This window comes from Alligator sinensis, unplaced genomic scaffold (assembly GCF_000455745.1).
Source record: "Alligator sinensis unplaced genomic scaffold, ASM45574v1 scaffold347_1, whole genome shotgun sequence".
In the NCBI taxonomy this organism is placed as follows: domain Eukaryota; kingdom Metazoa; phylum Chordata; order Crocodylia; family Alligatoridae; genus Alligator; species Alligator sinensis.
The window spans coordinates 672,553-693,499 of NW_005841922.1; the positions used below are offsets into that span (position 1 = coordinate 672,553).

Consider the following 20,947-nt stretch of genomic DNA (forward strand, 5'->3'; position numbering starts at 1 on the left):
CCAAAAAGCTATCATCTTGGCACATAAAAAGTATAGTAAGTTTTCCTATTTAAAAGGTAATTTACATTTTTAAACGGCTGCAAATTGTATATCACTTGTGTACTCTCTCTCTGTCATGGAAGAAATGAGCGTTCAGGGAACAGCTGTCTGTGCAGATAGTCAAATACTTTCAGGGCATTTTGACCTGGAAATTTCAAATTGCTAATGAGGCACTGTCTCTGTTGCTGTTGCTAGGAGAATTTTCTGGCTGCTTTGTCCAGTACGTAGAGGTAGAAGCTTTTTTTCTTTCCCAGGGTAAGTTTCAGGGTTGTTAGGTCAGGTGGTGATTCCAAAGAATTGGGAAAAAAAATGACATCTTACTTTAAATCTGTTTAGGCAGCTCTAACTTTCTGAAGTTCTGAACAAAAAGCTGATGTTAGCAATATATGAAGCAGCTCTGATGGCTGAAGTGAAGTGCACACACACAACTCCTTTTATATAGAAACTGCTAGCAGAGGCTGTGGTTAGAAACCTGGCCGTAATAAATCTTAACCCCTTTCTTTTTACTTTCTACCTTCTGGACTCTTGCTCTCATCAATACCTTTCTTTTGGTTTTCACTTCATTCCTTTTTTTCAGGCATCCTAAGCTCTTCTTCTAGTATTTGAAGTAAGAGATGACAGATTTTTTTTTCTTATGGTTTTACAATACTTCCAGCAAATATTGCATTTTCTATTCATACATTTATTGTTTGGGACTTTGATAAAATGGGTAATGTTCAGCCTTTAAAGTTCTTCTGATCACTCAGATCACATTGATTTCATTCAAAAGTGAGATTTCCCCAAAGTGCAAACAATAGAGGTGTCAGAATCTATTCAAAGCCTTCAGTGTTTGAGAGGGCACAGGTGGTTGAAAAGTCATTGGGGAAAACCCCCCCTGCCTATCTGAACTTCTGTGGGACACTGCATTTACTTTCCTTGTCTCTTTCTCAGGCCAAAAAAGAAAAAAAAGAAAAGCTTTTTCCATCAGACAGGAGTCTTTGCCATCTGTCTTTTCAGCTTTTCAGCATCTGTGGGCAGAAAAGCATTTTGTCCAGAATATGTCAAGATGGAAAACGTTATAATAAATTTGCTGCAGTCCGGCCATGGGCTGATGATGATGGATTATTGGTGTGGCTTCAAAGTTAGAGTCCAAGCCTTTTAGCCTTAGGGAAACAATCTGTTCTTTAGGACAGTTCAGATTTCTGAGTTGTGTTAACCTAAGCAACTAGTGACATTATCAAGACTTTTGACTGCATGTTTTTAGGAATGCATCCAACTTTACTCCTTTTCACAATTTAAATTGCTTCTTCTCCAGTGATTGCTGTAACTTTTCCTAGATCCTGATTCAAGGTGCTTAGGCATATGCTGCAACACCTTGTGGATTTTAGCTATAGCCAGCCAAATCCTTAATTCAACAAAAGAGTTTAGATGCTTAATATCCAAGGATTTCAATGGGACTTTGGTGCATCTGTAGATCTAAATCTTAGTCCCCAAACTCAATTTCACTCTAGATTGGCCTTAATAGTCCTTGAAATGTCCTTACGATGTCATAGGGATAACGGAGACCTGGTGGGACTCCACCCATGACTGGACCACGGGGATAGATGGCTATACCCTGTACAGGAGGGATCGTGTAGAGAAAAGGGGCGGGGGGGGGTAGCTCTCTATGTTAAGGAAAGCTACACATCCCTGCAAGCCGATATTGGCGACCAGGGTGGACGGCTGGAGACCCTCTGGGTTAAAATCCGTGGGGAACACGGCACAGGGGGGACAATGGTGGGAGTCTATTACAGACCTCCTACCCAAAGTCCTGAGCTTGACCAGGAGTTTGCCCAGGAACTGGCTGAGGCAGCTTGCTCCAGGACCATGGTTGTCATGGGTGACTTCAACTACCCGGACATCTCATGGGAGGATCGCTCAGCAAAATCTGAGCGGTCGCAGAGCTTCCTCTGATGCGTGGATGACCTCTACCTGACTCAAGAAGTCTATGGGCCAACGAGAGGCAAAGTGCTGCTCGACCTGGTACTGGCTACTGGGGATGACCTAGTCGGCGACCTAGTGATCGATGGGAAGCTGGGTGACAGCGACCATGAGCTGATCACCTTCACCATCCGCCGAAAAGCTGGCAAGTCGGTCTCTGTTTCCAGAACGCCTATGAGAAGTACACGAATATACAGAATTGAGCTATAAGGTGGAAAACCCTTCCAGATGGGGACTTGTATTTTTTAATATGTAAAGCATTTAGTGACTTTTGAGTGCTATATAAATACCAAATAGCACAGAAAAGATACAAATGGCACGCAACCGACTGTCAGTGCAGCAAATTAAGCTTCTGTTTATAGCAGGAGTGTAAATATAGGGTTAACGGTTAATTCATTTAATGATGAATGTGACACCACTGTGTTATCCTGTAAGAACGTGAATAGAGATTTGCAGCAGACAACATGCTGTGAGCCCAAAAGAATAGGAAACTACTGCCTGCTTTTTTTAAAACTATTGCAAAATGTGGACACAATACTTGGACATAATAGACTGTGTCTGACAACATTTGTACAGTATGTAGCGGAGTGAGCCCCACTCAGCTTCCTATAGTTATCCATATATAGTGACTAAAATTGCAGACACTGAATTAACTCTGAATAACATATGAGCTGGAGTGACAGCCTTCATGTGGTTCTAGAAGGATGAGAATAAGATAGATGGCTGTTTGTGTAGATGTACTAAACTGCAAATCCAGGGGTCCATAGAGTATGGAAAATATGCCAAAAGCTGGGTTGTCCCTTCCATCCCACAGACCCCATTGATTTCCTGCAGGGCAGGAATCCCCCCTTGCAGAGCAGCTTGCAAGATCAGGGTAAATCCATTTCTAGTAACAGACTTTCTCACGCACCCTACCCACTACATTCACGTTTCTCCACTTAGCCCACCTTGGCATCCTTCTGAACCCTGTTATTTTTCAAAACTATTTGGAGAATAGAGAGTGAGTTCTGAATGCCAGCAAGCAACTCTGCCTCTACTGAACCAAGCGGAGAAAGCAGTTGCACTTGAATTTCCCAATTGCCAATTCTCCTTTTTCCTTTCTAACACCAGAATGGAAAGAGCTTTTAGCAAAACTCTCTCTCTAACTTTAGCGGCTGCTCCAGTACCATATAAGGAGACGGGCCATTTCCAAGATCCAAAATATTGAGGGTTTCAGGAGGTTGAGAAAATGGCGAGTTCATATTTATACAGAAACAAGTGGTATGTCAATCCAAATCACAGAACCCGTGCAAAATGCACTCTCTGACAGGAACGCCGCTAAGCAGCGGCGTTCAGCGCCTCGTTTTTAGGCAATCGTCAGGTAAAGCTCCATCTAGAATAGATTGAACTAAAGCAAGATGACAGGAACTGGGAACCCCCAAATCCGAAAGAAATAGCTTTAGGGATGAAAAAGGAGAGTGTGTAAATAGCAAAAGTAGAGGTACCACATTTTGGAGCCAATTGCTTTAGAGAATAAGTGTGTTTTTAAAAACGGATTAAAATAGATTTCTGCAATGGAGGAGCAGGGAGTGCACAAACATTTTTATTTTTGCTCTCAAGCAAATCCCGGGACGTCATTCTCCCCCTGTACTCGGCCTTAGTGAGGCCGCAGCTGGAGTACTGTGTCCAGTTTTGGGCTCCACAATTCAAAAAGGATGTGGAGAAGCTTGAGAGAGTCCAGAGAAGAGCCACGCGCATGATCAGAGGTCAGGGAAGCAGACCCTACGATGACAGGCTGAGAGCCCTGGGGCTCTTTAGCCTGGAAAAGCGCAGGCTCAGGGGTGATCTGATGGCCACCTATAAGTTTATCAGGGGTGACCACCAGCATCTGGGGGAACGTTTGTTCACCAGAGCGCCCCAAGGGATGACGAGGTCGAATGGTCACAAACTACTTCAAGATCGTTTCAGGCTGGACATAAGGAAGAACTTCTTTACTGTCCGAGCCCCCAAGGTCTGGAACAGCCTGCCACCGGAGGTGGTTCAAGCGCCTTCATTGAACACCTTCAAGATGAAACTGGATGCTTATCTTGCTGGGATCCTATGACCCCAGCTGACTTCCTGCCCTTTGGGCGGGGGGCTGGACTCGATGATCTTCCGAGGTCCCTTCCAGCCCTGATGTCTGTGAAATAGATGTGGTAGCCAATGATGACATACCCATCAACCATGTCCCATTTCTCATTTTCTTTGACATAACTCATGCCAAACATGAGAGGAGGTAGGAAAGCACCATATGTGATGGGTTTTTTTAATTATAGACTAGAACGACAAAGTTGGCAATAACAAAGTAATGTTTGGAGACAAGAGTCACTATTTATGGATTGTTGGAAAGGAAAAGTGTATATGTAATGATCCTTGTTATAGTATAGTGTAGTTTAAATGAAAAATTCTAAGGAGAAAAATGGTTGGTATCCTCTTGCTTCAGTAATAGCTTTCTAAGAAAAATCTACTGCTGTTTGAATGGAATTGTAATTCACAGTGATGATGATAATGGGATCTCATTACACTTTTTTGAAGGAAAAATCACTAGGATGTAAACCCACTATCCACAAGGATAAGTTACTTCCATAGAAAGTTACTGGTTGGTAGGCATAGCATAACATATCTTTGAGGCAAAAAACTTTGTAAAAGGTGACCTCATTTCAAGATATAATGGTGGTTGCTGTTCGTATGTTAAAGTACAAATAGCGACTATAGTGAAATTCCTGAGCTTTAAGAGTAGAGTGTATCAGTGCAACCATCTGACCATGTAGTGAGGTAGGATGAGTCATTTCAGAGAGTGAAATAGATACTCCCTTTAACCTACTTTGAACTGGCAATAGAAAAGCTCTCTTAGTGTACAAGCAATCATACAGTAAGCAAAACTAAGGCCAGTAGGTGAAATTAAGCAGTCATTCTGAAACAGTTATGCTAAATCTGCTCTACTACTAAATATAGGTATTTAGTAGTACTCTCTTGTTTTTTACATTAGTTATGGCTAACAAATGATTGATGGGTATGCTTTCATTGGCTTCTACCAGTCATACTTCTCACAAGACATATATACCATATATGGCTTGGTCAGTCTGTCTGTCCCTAACACTCTGGGGCGGGGGGTGGTTCCTGGTGGGGCAGGGCTCCAGCCAGTGGTGCGCGGGGTGAATGGCCTGATGGTGGGAATGGAGCAGGGCAGGGTGGGGGTGGGTAAGAGGGGAAGAAAGCCCCATCATGATGGGGTGGGGTGTGTGTGTGTGTGTGTGTGTGTGTGTGTGTATCTACATATGTGTGTGGGGGGGGGATGTGTGTGTATTTTTTTTTTTTTGGTGCCTTTAAATGGAAGATGCCAATCTGAACTATCAAAACTATGATGTTCTAATTACGGCGGAAACTTTAAATATCCATGCGTCTTTCATTCACTTAATGCAAAGGTGTCTTATATGGCTCTGGAAACCAGGGGCTGAATACCACTGCTGCTTACTTCAACACCTTGTCCACTGCTGAATTTGGTGTCTTTGGCTGCCATCGGCAACTAAAATGGAAAGCAAGGGAAAAAATGGGGAGAATGGACCCCCTGACTTTACTGTATTACTAATTTGTACTTATCTGAAACCAAGATGACTCTGAATTTAAGATAACCCCTCCCCTCTCCAATAATTAGATTCTATACATGGAAAATTTATACATTTATTTTAATTTTCCATGTATAGAATCTAATTATTGGAGAGTTGTCATTTAAAGTTGTCCCCTCACTGCTGCATGGGGACAGGCGGGGGGAGGGGGGGGATGAATCAAATTTGACCCTGCCTCTTCTTCCCCACATTGTTCCGTGCTGTGCCTGTCCTCTACCATTTGCTCCTCCTGCTGTCCGTCATGCTCTCTGCCCAACACCCTGTCCTTCTACAGCAGGGGCGGGCAATTATTTTGGGCGGAGAGCTGCTTACTAAGTTTCGGCAAGTCATCGAGGGCCGCGTGACAGGCAGCCCAGGGCAGATTAGTATTAATTTTCCAATTTTTTAGGGGTCCCAGAGGCTGGATAGAATGGCTTGGCGGGCCACATCCGGCCTGCGAGCCGCATTTTGCCCACCCCTGTTCTGCTACCTGCTTTCCCTGCTACTTGCTGCTCCCCTCTGCCCCCCATCTTCCCCCTGCCCCATACCTTCATGCCTGACATCAGCCATTCTCATACCTGGTCCCCTCTGCTGCTTCTGTTTCCTCTCCTCCAGCTTTTACCTTTGGTCCCGCTGTGGCAGGGGTTCCACCCTGTTCTTGTCTGAGGCAAGAAGCAGTTTGAAGGCCAAGCAGAGCTGCTGCTGCTGCAATAGGCAAAGACCAGGGCCAGGGTTGCAGCACCTATCTTCGCCACCCCTGGCCCCCCCGACTTTGTACTCAAATTGAAGACGAGGGCTTTTTTCCATATGCTAAATGGAGGGAAAAGGCTTGTCTTGGATTTGAGTAAAAACAGTTCTTGTCTTGTTTTGTTTTGTTAAGGTTGCAGTGTTCCTTTAACTTGGGTAGAATCAAGCTACTAATATTAGATTTCATAAAAGCTGCCTGTATTCTGCTAGGGTACTTAACTAATAAGCCCAACTAGTATATTAGAATTGCAGTTAAATACCTTTGCATAGGATTTAGGGCTGTGCGAAGCTTCAGTCCCTGATTCGATTCGGCAGAGATTCAGCCCAGTTCAGTGGCCATATTCAATTCACATTCAGATTTGGCCTGATTCAGGGGACAGTGTTTAGATTTGTTCATTCAGATCACCATCCCGATTCAATTCGGTCGAATCTGAAGATTCAATTCTGATTCAGAGAATCAGTGATTCGGCCATAGACACAGCTTAAAATTTTTTTTCTACATAGCTTGAGGCACCAGGTGTGGCTCATGATTGCTGTGATGCTGGGGCACGTGGAGAATCCCACAGGAGCGCTGGGAGCCCTCCACGTGTGCTCGGAAGTACTTCCAGTCCACTTTCAGGTCCACCACCGAGTGCGCAGGGGATCCTCACCAGCTTGGCGATTGCCTGCAGGGGGACCCCAGGTGCCCTCCCAGACCCAGGAGGCTCCCCAGTTGCTGAGCTGAGGGGAGGGGGGGAGGTCCCCGCACGCTCCAAGGCGGACCCAGAAGTGGACCAGAGGTGCTTCTGGTTCACTTCTGGGTCCACCACTGAGCGCGCTGGTGACCCCCCCTGCACTCTCCTGAGACGCTCCGTCCACCCCACCATCTCAGCTTTCATGAGCTGCCTGGTACCTTGAGGTACGTAGAAAAAACGTATAAAGCTGTGTCTATGTCTGAATCATCGAATCTCTCTGAATCGAATCGGAGACTTCCGATTTGATTTGGAGAGATTAATGGCTCTCCTGATTCTATTTGGATTCTGAGTTTTGGCTGCCGTATCGGGCCGAATCTTCTCTGTATCAAATCAGTGACCGAAGCTTCGCATAGCCCTAGTGCCTATTACTATAATTTTTGTTCATTAGGATGTCAGTTCTGTCCTTTCTGAACAGGGCAGGCAGCGTGAAAGTAAACGTGTTTTTGGTTGTTGCCTAGTACAGGCTGGTTTGCAGTTCCTCATTACTCAGATGTTCATTTTTGCTATGTTCCTGACATTTAATTTTTAAAGACTTTTATATCTATACCACCTGGATATGGTACAAGTCTTGTCTCCAGTCAATAATGCTAATAGTGGCCTTTAATATAAAAAGATCATTTGGAAAGAAGTATAGATAAATGCTCTTCTGGAGAGGCTTTCATAAAAGAATTAAAACACTTATTTCACTACACCTAAATTAGGCCCATTAGGATTTTTACAGAAAGAAAAAACAGCTCCCATGGTTACTTCATATTAGAAACAAATTGATAAGTAAAATGATTCCTCTTAAATTTATGACCCAGTACTTTTTCAAAGATGCCCTAACCCAACAGCTTCCATTCCTTTCACTGCATGTGGGATATCTGGCAGTTTGGGCAATTTAATAAGGCAACTTTACTGTTTAGGACCAGACTGTAGGCTGGACTGGGACCACAGACCAGCCTTATGCACTGGATCCACTGACTAGGGTTCATCCAGCATGGCTGCTGAATGCAACAGGTTCTCTGGACCTGCTGTGCATGTTGCACCTACCTCATGCGCCATGTGCAGCAGGCCCCAAACCTAGCCCCTATACCACATTCAGTGCATGACAGCCCAGCCTTGTTTGCCACATGGACCATGGTGGTCCAGTCCAAGATCCTTGGACAGCACTGTGGGCTGAACGATAGGGTTCTTTGGGCCAGATCTTTGGCCTCTAGCAGATGTTACGCTTAAGTGATTGACCTGTTAATCATGTCTTAAATAGTAACCTGGCCAGACACTCGGGCAATTAATAACACAACAAAATGGAAAACCCGCCATAAAATTATTCCACAACACATGTAATGTTTTTGTGGCCAGGTCACAGGGAGCAAGGTATCTGACACATCCTGGCCGTATGGGCACCTTGGGAGAGGTTCCCTGATCCTAGGATCTCCATGTGCCGGAAGTTTTAAAACGGTGCATTTGGCTGTACATGTGGTTTTCTGGCATCCCTAGTGCATGGAGGCCCCAGAATTGGGGAACATTTCCTTGATCCCGGGGCCCTGGCACTCAGGGATCTTAAACTGCGGCTGGGCTGTACATAAGGTTTTCTGATGTCCCAATGTATGAGTCTCGGGGACTTGCCCTAGTGCAGTCACTGCGGTGGGACCCACAATCAGATGAATGTCATTCCTAGCCCCCTGTACTGCATCAGTCTCCAGCTGGCTTCAATGCAGTCCTGGGGATGACTGACAATGAGCTGATTGTCAGTCTCAGCCTCATGACTGCAATGCTTCACACCAGACTGCAAGCACCCAGGTTTCGACTTGACAGGGGAGGGGGAGGGCCCAAGGTTATGATCCTGAACTCCCATTGTACTGGCAACTAGAAATGGCATTATTAGGATCTGATCCTTGATCCCAGAATTGCACATCCTGCCCTGCAGGCGTGACATGGAAGGAGGCATGATTGTTTGGATCAGAGATCAGATCCCATCACAGCATTAAATGAATATGTGCGATGGGTATTTGATACTTCTGCTTTAAGACAAATAGAAGATCATTTTCTCTTTGACTCATTTGATCTCAAAACCAGAAAAAAAAATTACCTTGGAGTTGGGAATAAATCTTTCCCTTTTAAATTATTCTCTCTGGATAATATGTACCTTGATGCGACTTTCTGGGCTGCTTTGTTGGGCAAGAATAGCACTTTTTATGGCCACTTCAGTGTGGGGTGGATGGACAGATGGACGTATTTTTAAGATACCATATATTTCTTGCTCTTCCTCCCCTCTGGCAGATCACAATAGAGGCTAAATAGCTTTTTTCATTGTTGAGTGAACAACTTAATCATGGGTACATTAATGAATCTCTCTCTTTCAGAATTTTATAAAAGGCTGTTTCAGTCTTGTAGGTTTCTGATAATGCAGTGATCTTTCCATTTCCAAAGCTGCCTGGAGGAAGCAATTGGCCATGTTTTGAAGAAATAGAAATTTAGACTTAAAATATTTCTCATCTGAAGTGTAGCATAATGGATTGTCATTTGCTTGAAATCTGATGTGCTCATTTTTATTTACAGTATCTAGCCCTGAAAAATAACAAAGCTTGCTACATGAAGGTCAAGCTGTATTTCCTTGCACATAAGTGATACTAATAGAGATGGAGCAGGGAGCCTTTTGTATGACACAAAATGATGTGACACAGCCAAATTTGGTGTTGTGAAGGTTATGAAACGTAACTGGTATGATATGAAAGATCCTCAGATGCAATGCTTCTTTGTGGTGACAGGACATAATCTTTTTTTTTAAATAAGAAGTTAATCCCTGTACATGTACCTGCCACTGCAAGCCAGTGAATAGAACTTCCAGCTTCTGTAATTTCTTGTCCAAAAAACGTTTTTTTACTTAACCGACTAGTTATTTCTTTGATTGTTGGTAGCTCTTGCTTATTGGACAGTACAACTTTATTCTAAGGTTTTGGAAATTCTCTCGTTACTGCAGCTTTTCCCATTCTAAGAGATGCTGAAAACAGGCCCTTGGTGGTGTAGCTGCTAAATAACTGAACAGCAGTGTGTGAGGATGCTAAGTGTTGAAATCAAACTTAAATGAAGATTTGGATCATCTAGCAGCTAAACAGGATTTGCCATTTTCACTGTTGAATGTAGTTTACTATGCAAGGCTTGTTGCCATAAGGATTTTACCGATCGATTTTTCAACACGCTAAAATCAAACACAGGTCATTTGCTTACTCCCCATAGACTCAAATTAGGTTGCCAATGAAGTGTAACACTTGCAGCCGATTTCAGCTCTAATAGCTGTTGTTATTGACAAAGAGCAGTTTGGCAGAAAGCTTAATTATGCATGCTTGAGGATATGACCGTAGCCGTGCACTTCTCCTGGCATAGCCTGGAATGGCTGTAATGTCATGCTTGATCAAACTTGCTTTATTGTAGAAATGATGCTTTAGAATTACATTTTCAAAGTGCTTAATCAGCTGAGTCCCAAATATATACCCCTAAACTACTGTCGCTAATTTTGCATTGTTGTTTCTTTAGAAAGGTTTTTGCTTTTCTTTTTGTACTGAAGTTCTCTCTTTATTACATGGCTTGAAAACTAGAGAGAATGGTAAGAGTTAAACGTAAATGAATGTTAAAGCACGCAAGCATGTTCCTGCCTGTCTGAAGCTAGTCATTATCCAAGATAGGTGGTTAATATCAGCTCCTACTAGGGAAGATGAATGGAAGTATGTACATTTTGTGTTTTCACTCAAACAAAAAAAAATCTAATCTGCCATGGACAATGAAGATGTTTGTGTGTTTTTTTTTTTTGTTTTTTTTAAACTGAATTCATATCTAGTTTATAAATGTTTTCACAAAGCAAAGAACCAGGTTTGCAGTGATTAGCGTAAGCTTGTTGTTCATCTTTGGAATATTTGGCTGTCCACCATGCACATACAAAATCTTTGAGCCCTGACAATTTAATCTATTTTAGCACAAGTGCTTTGGAATTACAAGGTCATCATGTGTGTTCTGTTATTTAGAAAAGTTTCTCTAGCCCAGCGATGGAACAGGGACAGTGCCATGTGTTTTAAATGATCACTTAACCAAGAAAATAATGAACACCAAATAAATGAAGTGAACACTGCATGAACAACCAAAAGGCTAAATATTTTTTTTTCATATAGATTCTGATGGTTAACAGGTAAATTTAGAAATATAACACTAAAATGAGTCACTCTTAAAACTGAGTCACTTTAAAAACCGAGTAACATTAATTTTTTCCTAGTGTTTTTGCTCGTGATTAATTTTAAGTAGAGTATTTCAGTCTCTTCTTCCCCACAACATTAAAATGTCAGTGTAGGTGACATCCAAGCCAATCATAGACCCTAGGATAAAGTGGTCCTGTAAACTATTATGAGTATAGTGTTCTCTCTGTCTTCTATATCAACAATAAGCTCCAAGGGCAGGATTTGAAAACTAAAGTACATTGGCTAAGGAGTGGAGCTATGTTGTAACATTTTGACCCTTTGAAATCAGTTGTAAAATGCTGACTTCAATGAGTTTGGTATTATACTGATGGCATTTGAATGTGGCATCAGGTTTTTTGAAGTCATTTGCTTCTATTTTGGAAACACAGAGGGGAGCTTATTTGAGATTCTGTTGTGGTTACAAAGAAATACAGAATATCCGCATAGGATGTGTTTTGGCTAAGGTTTTCAAGGTCTTTTTTTTCTGCTGGCCTTCTCGGAAATAATACTATATGCTTTAAAGCCTTGGTCGAGTAGTATTTAGTTAAAGACCATAGTTATGGCCAGAAAAGACATGCTCAATGGTTTTTGATACTATGGCAATGTAAGGCACCAGTTCTGATTTACTGCACCACATAGAAATCTACAGATGACTTGGTGTGCAACTTTTGTGATTTTATCAGGTGGTTTACAGACACTCAGTTTCTCTTGGGAGAGTGGCTGATCTCCCAGGAAAAAACAAGATCATACAGATGTTCCGGATTTTTCTTCTACAGCAAAAATGGCTGCTTCCAGAGAAAAATAACCTGGGAGAAACTAGGGTTAAGTCATTCCAGGGAGAGTGAATGTCTGTAGAACTTAACCTTCTGAGAAGAGCCATAGCGCAGTCCTCCAGCGTCCCAGGGTGCTTTGCCCTACCCCCTTGCTTCCCTGCATACTGTGTCACTTGAACTGGACTCTGCTATTCCAGCCAAACAGGTAGCAGAACATGTTCCTTTCACAATCCCATGTTGTGCTTCAGTGAGACACAGGCTGACCCTGAGCAGTCTGGGTTAGCCAATCAGGACTATTTTTGTACTACTGCTATCTGTTGCTAGGCAAACTAAGGGAACCTGCAGAGCACGCTGAGATGTGTGCAGGGGGGCTCCCTGTCTGCACAGCATCAGCACTGCAAACTGCTCTTCAGGGGCTCAGCTTTCAAATGTCTGTTCAGGTGTCTCCAGGTTAGTTTTTCTACCAGGAGAACAAACACAGATTTCTCTCAGGTTATTTGAATGTGTATACACAGCCTCAGTTTAGAGTGGATTTTTAATCCTGTACCAAAAATTTTAAATCAAACTATGTAGCACCTGACTTTAGCTAATGTACCAGGGATTGACAATATGGCATTGAATATTTTTCCTGCTAAGAATGCTTCTGCCACCGTACAAACATGTAAAGAACATTCCATGAGAGAAAATCACTAAAAATGTATAGATTGTCCATGGAGGTACCTCTTCTCTTGTTTATCAAGAAGACTGTGTCATCTCCATGTCTGTCCTACCTCAGGATGCCAAAAGAGATGGAATTCCTGATCGGAGAATAGATTTGGAAGGATGTATACATGCTCTGTGAAATGTAACTGCTTCTTCTCAGCATGTTTATTTGAAATAACTTTTCAAGGAATCCATTTAATGTAGCCATATACACACAGACCATGTTTGAGATTAGTCAGATGACAGGAAAATAACATGGCTGAGCATTTGAAACGTCATACAGTGTTTTCCAACCAGATCTCCAGCTGAAAATAACATTTTTTCTTAGCTATTTTTGCCTTAACATGCTATTTAATCACTTCAGGGTGGCTGATCTAGCAAGGAACAATACCGTTTACTTAAGTGGCAGCTGCTAGCTTGAGAAAGCAGTTGCTGTATCTGTGTGAACGAGCCACTTGAGTCTTTTTTTTAATTTTCTTTTCTCTTTCCCCTCCCCACATCCAGTTGTTGGCCTGGAGCTGCATAGACTTTTATGCATGTTCTGCTGTGAATTTTTTTAGGAATTGGACAGTGTTATCCTTGGGAGAGGTCAGCTCTGTGGAATATGGCCCTCTCTCCTTAACTCTTTTTCCTTGCTCTCTCTGCTTTCATATTTTATATCCTCCTTTAAAATTTTAACTAGGAAGAGCCCAGTACCCAACTGAGAAGCAATCATATGCATACTATATTTACCAAGACTCCAATTCAACTTTGAATTTAAGACAGCACCCCAATAATTAGATTGTAGTTGTAGAATATTTATAAACTTGTTTTAATTTTCCATGTCAGGAACCTAATTATTGGACGATCATTTTGATTCATCTTCTGCCCTGCAGCACAGGGGCAGGCAATGAGGAAGTCAAGTAGTTTGACCTTTGCTGCTTCCCCCATCCCTGTGCTTGTGTACCTCATGCCTGCCCCCCTGGCAGTGCCTGTACCCCTGCCCCCTCCCCACTTTCCCTTTTCCCACCTGCTCCCTGGCATTTGGCTCTGTGGCTGCCCCCCATCCTGCCCTTTGCTCTCTATTGTCACCTCCTTGCCACTTTTGTTCCCCCCCTTCTCCCCTCCCCACACCACTCCTTTCCTCCCTGTCACAGCTCCCAACTAGCTGGGCCTGAGGCCCTGTTTTTATTTTATTAATGTACTCCTTATTCACCTTTCCATTAATCACCGATGTACATGTGATGACTGGTTAGGTGCTAAACTGTGTATTTGCTCACAAAAATACTTGGCTTTGTGTGAGTACTCCCTTTGGTGGATCTGAAGCACTGCTTCCTAAGTCTTATATGGGGTTTTAATGCAACTCTGTGGTGCTAGTATTGTACTAGAAATGTCTAATTAAATATGGCACTGTTAGTTTTACTGAAACATAACTGAAGTGTAGAATATTTTCTGGTCCATACCACTTTTGAGCAGTTCATGGTCATAGAGGACAGCATTTGGTTTATTCACATCTTTATTTTTGTCAATGATCTGTTTAAAAGCTCAACTATAGCCACAGTTATTGCTATTACTATACAAACTGAAAGAGGGAGGAAAAAGGGGAATTAAGTTTTGTACAGGCTGGTTTTAACTGCTAAAAGCAGGTCATTACTAGAGTCCTAACACTATGCACATTAGCCATTTAGATTACGTGCTGGGCTTAACAATCACTCTAAGGCAGCATTTCTAAACCTGTTGGTTGCAACCCAGAAGTGAATGGGTCGCAAACTAACTTAAAAAATGGATTCTCCTTTAAAGAAGAAAAACATAGGAAACTGTGGAAACTGTGGCTTTTCCCTTGCAAGCTGGCAGAGTTCTAGCCTGCCAGGGGCTGCTTGGGGGCCCCCCCGTGTCCCACACACCCACCCCCTGCCCTACAGACCGGGGGGCCAGGAGTGGGGGGCCATGAGTCAGGAGTGAGGGGCACTGGGTCGGGACTGGCCATCGATGTTTACGGATGGGTCCGGGGACAAAAAAGTTTGAGAACCACTGCTATAAGGTTTATTGTTTGCATTTTGCAATGTGCTGTAATTATCTAAGTGCTGTTCAAACAGCAAGATGGGACCCATCCCCAAATGATTACAATCAAAATTAGAAAATAATAATGATTAATAATGAAGAGTGGGGTAGAAAAAAAGGTAAAGTATTCAAGCAGAAATGCCTTGTTTAATTAATTTAAAAAAGAAAAATACTGGCTTTGGTAATTACCTCATGCTCATGGTTTTGGTTATGAAGAGTTTTAAAGGATGATTATGAGGGTGGTTGAAGCATAGCTGAGGTTTGGACTTGATGGCTCCAAATCCCTTTTATTCCTTTGAAGAACGGTGAGGTAGAGGAGGTAAAGAAGGCAGGGAGGGTAAAACAATGGACAAGGAGCATGGTTGGGTTGGTGAGGTGCCAGGAAGGGAGACCAGTTTGGGGTAGAGGGACGATCAGGATACCACAATCTTCAAAGTGGAAAATTGATTTTTTTTTTTAATAGAAGCACTCGAGTGAGTTGGAGATGAGGCTGGAAAATTAAACTGAAGAACAAATAAATGAATGTTGAAAGAAAAGGAGGTACTTGGAACTGGTAGGTGGCGGCGTCTGCCACATCAGTAGGAGTTGAAGTGGGCTTGGGGTATAACGGGGTCTGTGCTCTGCCCCTCTCTCTTTTCAAGTGATTTAAGGTCTGTAGCTTTTTGGCATGAGAAAAGAGCATCTTTCCTTTGACCATAACATTGTTTAGATTAGTTGGAATATTTGTTGAGAAAACCTAAGCTTTTCACTTAAAATTAAGGCGATCATTCAGTCACTGGAAACAAAGGGTGGGAATATGACTGAGGTTGGGAACTGGGGTGCAGGCACCCCTGCAGCACTCCCACACTCCCCCTTTACAAACTCCTGAATGTGCCCATGTCCATAACCATAGATTGCTAATACTACACACCTGTCTTTTAATTCCAGATTTTTCTAAATTTTATTAAAAAAAATTAACCTTCCAGATTTGTCTTTATAATTGTCCATTTTGGTTTCTTCTTTAGCTTGGAATTTTGGCCTCAGATGTTGTCTGTCATAATATTTTCTTAAATAACCGAATGGTTATTTAGTATCTGTGCAGCGTCTCCTGGCATTTTTTCCAAAATTGGATCTATAGATCTTACAGCTCCATTGTATAGGTAAGCAGGGATGAAAATAACTTGAAAACAGATGTAGTCATAGTTACAAAATGATTATTTTAAACTTGAAACAATTGACAGTGAGGGAAAGGGAGTTGGTAAATATTTGGAATAATATAATATTATTTTTTTTAAATTATAGAAACACCAGGTGTGGGCTCTAGGCTGTCACTACTTGCTGTCATTATTTTGCACTCTTCTCTGTTGCAGGTAACAAGCAATTGTTACTCATCTGTTAAGGCTGATGCAAAGTGCTAGCAAACATGGTTCTGTCCATTTGCCTTTTATAAAACATGTAAATGAATTTGCCAACTATGGTGCGTCTGTCCCTGTTGCAGGACTGGTGTTTTTCCTCCTTTTTTGTCTTCTGACTAGCAGCCTCACTTGCTGCATTGTATGGGAGTTCCTGAACTGCTCATTTCTGAAGCACATCTGAGCTCTGTACAAGGGGAAAGGAAGGTAAAGTGACAGAAGAGAGAGCGACCCTTTAAAAAAGGTCACTCTTGAAGATGACAGGCTGCCTCGAATACGACAGACTGTCAACCTTCTACTAAACAAAGCCTTCACTTATGCTCATAATACCAGAGAGGGGCAGCCTTCTCAACTGGGGGGTTGCAGTACTCTCAAGGTCATTTTTGTTGCTGTTCTGCAGCAAGGCTGGGTTCTTGGTTCTGCTTTTATGCCCTGGGTGATTTTATAAAAGTCATGGACAAGGTCAGAATTGGCCTTGTCATGCCATGGTTTGCCCATTACTGATTCAGCAGTGTGATTTGGAGAAAGTCAGTCAGTGCTGAGAGGTGTCAGACAATAAAAGCAAGGCATTGTGTAGATTATTTTTAGGACTTGTGGAAAGGAAAATGGAGGGGCATTTAGAGAAGTTGAAAAATGTTTTCTGACCTGTGATTCCCATACAGTATTTGACTAAGTCTAGCACAACAACCTGAGGTTTCAGGGAATATCTGGTTTACTTTGCCTCTTGCATTATGCTATCGTGCTTGCATTGTGTTCCCTAGCATTTGCTAGCACAACAGCATGAGACACTGAGTGAAGTAGACTAATTTTACTGCAGTATCATGGCAGGCAAAACCTGTGCTAATGCACAGTAGATTTAGTCAACTGCACATAAACATCACAAAAGACTATTCATTTGCACTAAAGTGCAGTAGCACTGATTACAGCGCATTAAGTTTAGCACCTGTCATTACAGTTGTTGTCATTACAGGTGCTAAACTTAATGCACCGTAATAATGGCACATTAATGAACATGTAGATGCACCAAGTATGCATTATGTTAGGGTGGTCCAACGGGTGACACATAAGCTGGGAGAAGCTAAATTGCAGCCCACTGGCTACTGCTCTTTACCACCACCCTTCCATTCCCTCGCCCACTGCCGAATTTGGGGTCTTTGGTCACTGTTGGTGATTGACGTTGTTGGTGTTAGGGGAAAAGAGGTGGTAAGTGGTGGTGGAGTTCCAGAGTGGCACCAATGCAGCATTTCTGGCAGTCACTGACAAGTCATTGTCCCATCACTGGAGGTGGGTCATCCAGCCCACAAGGCTGGACGAGCTGTGCACCCTTGCATTAAACAATCTATGAGTTCCATTGAATTGTATCATTTTGGGTATGATGCTATTATTTTCCTTAAGCTTTAGTGCTTACTGCTGTATATATTTGCATTTTAAGTAGCTCATACATTCATATACAGGAAACCCTTGCTGTTCGTGGGTTCAGCATTCATAGTTTCAAATATTCACGAATGCTGAACCCGCATCTTAAATATACTTACAGGAGCTCCTTGGGACCTCCGTGCTTGCTGCTGCTGGGCTCCCGCTGCTGCTGCCAGGCTCCCGCTGCTGCACTCCCACCACCACCGCCGCTACGTTCCCACCACTGGGCTCCTGCCCTCGCCAGAGCAGCCATGCCCTCCCCCCACTCCCTGCATCCACCACGGGCACTGCGATCATGAGCACAAATGGCGTTCATGAACACAGTGCCCTATTAGCGGGTTTCGCCATTCGCAGGGATCACGAGAACGTATCCCCCTGCGAATGGCAAGGGTCTCCTGTAGTAGCCCGTGTAATGGGGATTTTTTTTTCCTTCACCCTGCTGTGGTATTTTGTTGTCAAACTATGGTGTTTATTTGCTGAGGTATTTCAAGTTAAATTTTTGGAAAGTAGTGGGACTGCAATATGACAATCTTTGAATCTTTCTAAATAAAGGGATGGTTATCTGGATCTGTCTTTTGCACTTTTCTTTTAACCAAACCAAATTGCACCACGTCACCTGTGCTGATGTTTGGAAGGGAGGCACAGGAGGAATTTGGTACAGAAGTACCCTGTCGTATGTTTGTTTCTTTCCTCTTCAGGTGGAGTTGACTACTCTAGTCCTATACTCTGGCTTGGAGTGTGTAGATTGTTTCCTGTTTCCCTTCTGTATAGCAGTAGGATGCATTACTGCTTTTGCTGGATCAGAGTGATCAGTTTCTTTCATCCATGAAAGGCAGGCTGCTGTTCATACCCTAATGTGCGCTATGGCATTGCGAGTTCAGTGGGTGTTGCACAAATTTGAGCACAAGGCCTCTTCACGGTACTCTAGTCACTCTCAGATGTGAACTACAAGGTGTGCATTGCATTTTTGAAGAGGTAGATCAATCTGACACAGTAATTGGGGTGGAGTCCTATTGCATGCTCAATGGTCTTACTTAGAGAACCTCCCAGTTTGGGTAGGGAAACTTTGTATGTTATCCTCAAACTACTTGCCTTTACAAAAAGGTTCCTACCTATAGGCAAGGCAGGGAGCAAAACAGAAAAGGGCTCTGGTAACCTACCTGTCTCTTTCTTGTTTTCAAGAGAAGGAAAAAAAATGTATAAAAACTGCTTTGTGACCTTTGGTGCTTGGCTTCTCCTATTAGATTTTATCTCCATTGAGAGAAGAAGCTGGCTACTGTCTTACGTGGCAGAGGGTTATGAGTTGGGCAGTGCCCGCCCCTGGAAATTTTGTATCTGCTCCATTTCATGAGAAAAGGGGATTAGATTCCCAGGGAGAGCTAAGCATTTTTATAAAGCTTAGCTGTTCCCTCATGACATGACTCTAAATCAGGTCTGGTAATAAGATGGCCTGATAGGCTCAGGGAACGTCAGCCTGAACTGGAGCATCAAAAAATAGGAGTGAACTAACCACTGTGGTTTTTTAATTTGACTCCTTCCCTGGTGCCCGTACTGATTTTTAGGAGATACCTTGCAGTTCCTTAAAATTATGGCTACTTGGCCAATCAAGATAACTTCCGTCTCCATCCTCATTGGCCCCTGCTGTGTACAATGACTGTTTCACCCTCTGTTTTCGAGGGGTTAGAGTTTTGGTAGCTTCTTGTTTCAGCTGATCTTCCTGACTCTTTTAGTGAAACATTTATTTCAGTTCAGTGAAAGTGGTGCAGCATTAGGAAATGAGATGAAGTTCTGCAAGTTGTAAGCATAGTACTCAGAAACTTGTTTTTGCTTCTGTTCTGTTTTGTCATTTGAGTGCAGCAGGTAAAGGGACGTTGATTTTTTTTCAGTTAGAATAACTAGCTGTTCTACGATTACAGCTTGTATTCAAGAAAAGGTGCTCTTTCCTTGTTATGCACAAAAGCTACCACTTCCATTCACCTTTTAGGCTAGGATCAGTCCTTAATCGGGCACAAACCAACAGCAAGTTTTAATGGTTTAATAGGCATAATACAGGTATTTTGCCTTTTGGTAAATATTTGTTTACAAGGAATATTTAATACCATTATTTTTGTAAACCAGATTAAGTGTATAGATTATGCTGAATTTGTTTGTTATAGTTGGCAGTGTAATTATAAACCTATTTATTCAATGTGACTTCTTCTTTTGCAGTGACCCGTATGTGAAACTTTCCCTATATGTAGCAGATGAAAACAGAGAACTTGCTTTGGTGCAGACAAAAACTATTAAAAAGGTAAGTGCAGTTCTTATTTCAGTAAATTCCAGAAATACCGAGAATATTGAAGCATGCTTCATCTGTGCGTACTATTATGACACTAATTCAAAGATACTGTATAGAAGCTTATATGTATTCTTTTTAATTTTTATTTTAAAAATAAGATCTGAAGGACCAGTGCTTTCTGTTTGTAGTGAAGTGTAGTCTGTGAACTATAAAACAACTGCTGTACTAAAACTGATGGAAAGCTTACCTTTCTGAATTTTGGTATATGGATATCTCTATGCACAGTTTTGTAACGTCTCCTCTTGTTAAAACTACATTCTTCTTTTACTTTAAAATATAAAATATTTCACTGTCATGAAATATTCTTTACTTGATTGTCATGTGAACAATTGACTTTTATCAAAATGGCCTTTCTGGGTTAATTTTTCTTTCCGAAATCTTTCTTTAGTCATATAAAGATATTTGACATGGGTTTTAAAAAAAACCAGACAAACTGTATTTGAAACTGAAATCAAACCTAAAGGTATATTTAGGGAGTGGGGAGGAGTTAATTTATTTTTATTTTGGTATTTTTAGTGAAAAGCATTAGGAAAGCTAGTTGGCTAATCCAAAACCCAATATTTTAGGAGTTACATACTTCTTATTATTGGCTAGCTGCCATGCTATTAGGGGAAAAGTAATCATTTGAATAAAGACTGAAGGAAAAGTCATGACGGGCTGTCCTTATTCATAATGGAAACTGAGACGTCAAGTAGCCATTTTACAATAACTATCTAAATCTTTAGAATGACTGTTTCCTGTAATGCCATAATTTCACTAATTTGTCCTGTCATTATCCATTTTTCCTACTTTTATATGACCTCCATTTTAAAGGAAAAAAAGTGAGTGCTAAAGGTCAACTTTAAAAAATGAGAGCATTCACCTTTAATTTATTTTATAAATAATAAAAAGACAATGGAAGGGCCCACCCCTTGTTACCATTTTGCAGGTCACCTTAGGCTTTGTGCAGTGTTCTTCCCCCCCCCCCCCCCCCCCAC

At 42.1% G+C, this 20,947-nt stretch overlaps 1 protein-coding gene across 5 annotated transcripts in view; it reads left to right on the plus strand.

The window, feature by feature from the left end:
* The window catches only part of NEDD4L (neural precursor cell expressed, developmentally down-regulated 4-like, E3 ubiquitin protein ligase), a 288,447-nt gene that overhangs the window by 60,706 nt on the left and 206,794 nt on the right, over window positions 1–20,947 (plus strand). For all 5 annotated transcript variants that reach the window (XM_025198473.1, XM_006019096.3, XM_006019097.3 and 2 more), the window contains one exon: window positions 19,841–19,922. The gene's annotated coding sequence lies outside the window, so the exon portion shown is untranslated. The remainder of the gene's footprint in view (window positions 1–19,840; window positions 19,923–20,947) is intronic.